The 5,417-nt window shown below is 52.6% G+C and overlaps 1 protein-coding gene across 3 annotated transcripts in view; it reads right to left on the minus strand.

The window, feature by feature from the left end:
• The window catches only part of Cep104 (centrosomal protein 104), a 34,412-nt gene that overhangs the window by 21,162 nt on the left and 7,833 nt on the right, over positions 1–5,417 (minus strand). The window lies entirely within an intron of this gene.

A 5,417-nucleotide genomic window follows, 5' to 3' on the forward strand; every position in this document is an offset into this window, starting at 1 on the left:
GCGTGGATCATCAGTTCCCGGGCACTGAAGCCGTCTTCGTGTCCAGAAGAGCTGACCACGACGAACCCAATCTTGTGGGGCATTCTGCTCGCGGGCGCTGTCTGTAAGGGCAGAGCGTTTCTTTAAAGGAATTCACTACTCTAATACTGAAGATGGTAGTTTGTGCTGACATCTGAGGGGATTCACAAAGTATCCAGAACTTTCCATTCCTTTTTGTTAAACGCTTTAGAAAGGACTCTTCTAGTCCTGATTAACGCACCACTCACAGGGACTTCTGGCAGTATCTGTGCAGAAGTTTGACCTGTGTCATACGTGACAGGTTCTGGCCCTAGTATAAATTACTGAATTATTATTATTATTATTTTCTTTTTTTTCCAAAAATTTATTGAGCAACAAATAGCAATGAGACAGTTTCAAACCAAACTGGTATGACAGTTTCAATAATTAACACATTGCATACATTCTTCCTAGTGGTTAATTGCTGTACAAGATGCAGACATGATACCCTATTTACAAATACCATTAGAACAAATCACTCTATTCATTTAGAGAATGTAACTATATATTTATCCTAACCATTTGAATACACAGATACGAAATGGAAATTCATCTGCATCCCCTTTTTGTTGTTAAGTTCTGTTATTTGAATATTTATTTTTTGTTTATTTATTTATTTATTATTTTGTGAGCTTCGAATTTATTTATTTATTTTTTTCAAAATTTTATTGATAAACAGATAGCAATGAGACAGTTTCAAATCAAATCGGAAGTACAGTTTCAACAAATAATACACTGCATATATTCTTCTTGTTATTTGAATATTATAGGTGTGTAAACTCAGAAAAATAGTCTAAAACAGTCCAGTAGCCCATAATAGTATTGGGTCTTCTGCTTGACTGGCAATGTCAGAAATTGTTGACCTGAGTCCCCCACAGCTCAACATAACAGCATGGCTTTACTTCTTATACTATGTTTTTATACTTTTCTGCTGGGTGGTTAAGACCAAGGTAAAGCAGGACCTGTGCAACAAGAGTTGTAGCTTTTGGGTCTGATAAGGTCAGTGAAATCCCCTCAGGATTTATCCTGAGATCCTGTACCTCAGATTGTAGAACCTTTGTCAGTGTCAGCCATGTGTAAATTACTGAATTATTATGATGGGCATCTAATATGGATGGTTGAAGCCCTTAAAACTGATAGGTATTTTCAGGTGAACGGCGCAGCAGAGAAACAGGCAGAAGGAAAAAGGGAAAGGGGCTTTATTTTCTTTGAGGACACAGACAAGAATGTGGGGAAGGCTGAGGACTTCTCTCTCAACTAGAAAGAGGGAGGCTGAGGCTTTTATGGCCTTTACCAGGGGAGCGGTTGAAGGGCACGTTCATTGTTTTTTTTTTTGCGGAACCAAGGCTTGAACTCAGGCCTTTGCGCTTGCCAGGCAAGCGCTTGTTCTACTGAGCTATCTCCCTGGCCCCTGAAGGGCATGTTTAGATATACCTGAGAAACTCATTAGAGGTCTTCCCCGAGGCGGCGGGAAGGATGAAAGGAAATTATGTCCTGGGCTGAGCTGGAGAAGAAGGGGGAGGTGGTCTTGGGAAGACGGGCTTTTATTTTAAGGCATTCAGCCATACTGGTGGCCATCATGATGATTTCAGCAATTCATACTAGGGCAGAACCTGTCAAGAACAACAGCTCATCTTCCCAGGACCACCTCCCCCCTCCTCTCCAACCCAGCCCAGGGGGCACCTTCTGTTCGCCTTTCCCGCCGCCTCAGGGAAGGCCCCAGTCAGCTCCGCAGGGGTTCCTAAACATCCACCCCAAACTCCACCCCAGCAGAAGCCCATAAAGGCCAGCTTCTTCATCTCAGGTCAGAGGACCTCCACCTGCCCTCGATGCGATCCTCTGTCTTCGGAGTTAATAAAGGCCTCTTTTAACTTTCCTATCTCCTATGTTGCCCAGAAAAGCTATCAATATCTGAGCAGAACTGTGTTCCCCGAAGATACGCTGTGGTCCTTCCTTTGCTACCTGCGAATATGAACTCATCCACTAGGAGTCCTTGCTGCACATGTGACCTGGCTAAGACGAGGCTGTGGTCGAGTGCGGTGGCGCGCCTGTGACGACAGCACTCTGGAGGCTGAGCCAGGAGGACCGCACGCCTGAGGCCCGCCTGGGCAACTCAGCAAGGACCTTCCCCCAAAATGAAACAGAAAGCTGCTGGGGGGCTGGCGAGATGGCTCAGTGGTCTAAAGCACCCACTTAGAACAAGCTTAGCAAAGCACAGGGACCGGGGTTCAATCCCCCAGCACCACATGCCAGCCAGCCCCGCCCCCTGGTGGGCTGAGCTGCCCCCCAACAAATAAATAAATAAAAAGAACAGCTGCTGGGGATGTAGCGCAGGGCAGTTTCTGCTTTTACCCACAGCCCCCGCCATGCAGTCATAAGGGTAGGCTCAGTCCAGTCAGCCCAATGTGACTGGTTTTCTTGAGAAGGAAAAAGGGGCCAGGGGAGCTTGGTGGTACAGCAGTTCAGCTGCGGTGCTCACCAGGACGGCAAGAAACGAAGAAAAACAAGCACACACAGAGGGAGAGACAGACCCACGGGTGAACACCATGCGATGGCAGAGGCAGGGACTGCAGCCGCTCCCTGTGAGCCTCAGAACGGGCAGCCTGGCTGGAGACCGCGGGAGACAGGACTGACAGGAAGATCGTGGCCTGGTCCTGCAGGACACGCGGCCCTGCTGTCCCGATGCAGGTTTGCAGCTCTGAAACACATTTCTGGCCTAGTGGTGGTCTCGTCACGGCAAAAGGGAGGTGCAAACAGAAGAGCCTCTGCGCCAGCCTATTTTCTGTTAGCAACAAGGCAGGGCAAAGCTAACTTAACCACTGGCATAATTACTACGGAACAGCGTATGACAGGGAAGCAGGGACCACAGAGACTACGCTACACACAGAAACGTGTACCATGTGCACTCTCGATTGGCCGCGAGGGTATTGGAACACACTAGCTCACTGATTTTTTTGGCACTTGGAATCAAACTCAGGCCCTTGTGCTTGGCAGGCAGGCGCCATGCCACTGACCTATACCCTGGCCCATCACAACTTTTCAGTGAAGCTGACCCCGAAGCTAGCTCAGCAGCATCACTTGGAGGATGGACATTTCAATGCCTGCTCTTGCTGCTTGGCATCCAGCTCTCCTCCTTGGTATTTTAGGGAAGGGTCTACAAGGTGTTCAGGATCTCACTACTAGATCGGACTCGTAGTGATCCGCCTGTTTACAGCCTCCCAAGGGCTGGGATTACAGGCGCGCACCACCACGCCCATTCTAAGCTCTCCTCCTTGGGAAGCCCACGTTGACCAACTGTCCCCTGCTCACCCTGTCCTCTCCTCCCTGTCCTCGTGGTGCACACTTGGCCCACTGTGCAGTAAGGGGTTCAGGGATAGGACCTGAACAGACAGCCTGCAGTGCACGGGGCAGGCACAATGTTAGGACTAGGCTGCGATGACAGGGAAGGAGCTTTCTTCCCATGGGGACTGCTGGGCTCAGGATAACTCTGCCCTGGCTGCAGGGGCCACGGCGGGGCTGCCCCACACAAGTGGCGCTAAGAGGCTGCAGTGGGTGCCAGCCCCTTGTGAGCCCTCCAGTGTGGCCACCTGGAAAGCTCAAACTGCTCCAGGGCTCTTGGTTTATTGTTCCAGCACCCAGCTCCTGCTAAGCAAGCCAACGAGTTAAATCTTCCGCAAAAGCAAGACCCAAAGTCCTCCTGATGCAGGACAAAGAAGAACCTATCAGTGATTTCTCCAGGATGAAATCCACCCACTGCTCGCTGGGACGCTACTTAGGAGGTGCCACGCAAACACCCCACACTAACATGCTTGGTGCCTGGGCTTTCTGTCACCGAGAGCCCAAGCAAGGACTTTCGGAAAGAACCAGCTAGCTCGTGTTGGTAATGAACAAAAGCACCCAGAACAGAATGATAACCATGACAAACGATCTTAAGCATATTTTCATACAAAGTTCCCTGAAGGAGACCACAATATATCACTGGGAAACAAACCAAGAGAAGGAGAAAGCGCATGCAAAGAAAGCTGGCCAGAGTGATTTACTCCAGGCTCCACCAGCCCATGCGCTTTCCTGGCCCTCTGATGTCAGCACCGCACAAGCAATAGCTTCTCCCCACCCAGCAGGACCTACCACGCCCCTCACTTGCCCTCTTTCCTGGAGGGATTTTCTCTTGGCTACCCAAGCCCAAGGGCCTGAGGTCTTGCTGACCCCACCCTCCTTCCCTGGCCCCTCTTCTCCACTCAGCTACAGCAGCTGCCAGCTACCCACCTGGACACCCCTCTCCACCCTGCCCTGTGCTCTGGTAGACAAACTTTGCTTTCCTGACCTTTCTTGTCTTAAATTTGAATATCCAGCCAAGCTTAACTAAAGCTGGGCGGCACCATCCCTTGGCCTTCCTTCATCTGTGGAGCAGGGCCTGTGTCTGCCTGTCCGTCTCAATACCCTGGGATGGCACTAGGATTTACAGAGAACTTTTAAGTCCAAAAGCCAGGGTCTCCACTATCCAGTGCTGCCCTAGCAAATCTCAAAGTCCTGGCACTCAAGAACCAGGCAGGAGGACGGCAGGGACACTGTGCGGGCGACCTAGACCTCAGTGCAGACATCCACTGCTTTTCAGTGCCCCCCTCCACCCAAAGACCGTCCACCTGGAACCCTCCCGGCCCTTTTGCGTAAACAGGAGATACTTTGGGGCTCTCTACAAATCCCCATGCACCTTTAGAAAATCCGTGCACGGCAGCTACCTGGGAGGCTGAGGAAGAAGGATCGCCAGGTCAACTCAGCGGCAAAGCAGGGCGCGGAGCATAGCGCAGGGTGCCGCGCTCACTTAACGGTGTCGGGCGGGCCCGGGCTCACGACAGTGTGTGCAGGGGAGGAGCCGGAGCACGGAAAGACCACGCTTATCTGCAGCGGTGGCAGCTGTTTCGGGCTAGGCACCAGCCGGTCTGCACCACAGCAGGCGGGTTCCCAGCCTCCCCGGGGACTCCTGCACCCCGCAATCGCCAGATGCACCCCGGCCCCGCCCGCGCATCCGGCTCCCCCGCTCCAGTTGCACACCACAGCCTCACCCTGCGCAGACCTGTGAAGGGCACACGACGCTGCTTGTCGAGTAATCCGGGGTCCCCAAGGAGCTTCAGGGAACCCCGACACTTGCGGCGGGAGCACGGGCTGCTCTTTACCTCTCCAAGACCAGCGCCCGCCCCTCGGCCTCTGGCGGCCCGGCCTCCGTGGGCCCAGGCTGGGTTCGGGCGCACAGGACGACCGTGCCCCCCGGGCCGGGCTGATGGGTCTCGGCAGGGAAAGGCGGGCCGCGGCCACCCCCGCCCCGCGTACCTGCTCGCACGCCCGGTCCCCAGGCCGCCGCG

Source organism: Octodon degus, unplaced genomic scaffold (genome assembly GCF_000260255.1).
Source record: "Octodon degus isolate 3935 unplaced genomic scaffold, OctDeg1.0 scaffold00113, whole genome shotgun sequence".
Classification (NCBI taxonomy): Eukaryota; Metazoa; Chordata; class Mammalia; order Rodentia; family Octodontidae; genus Octodon; species Octodon degus.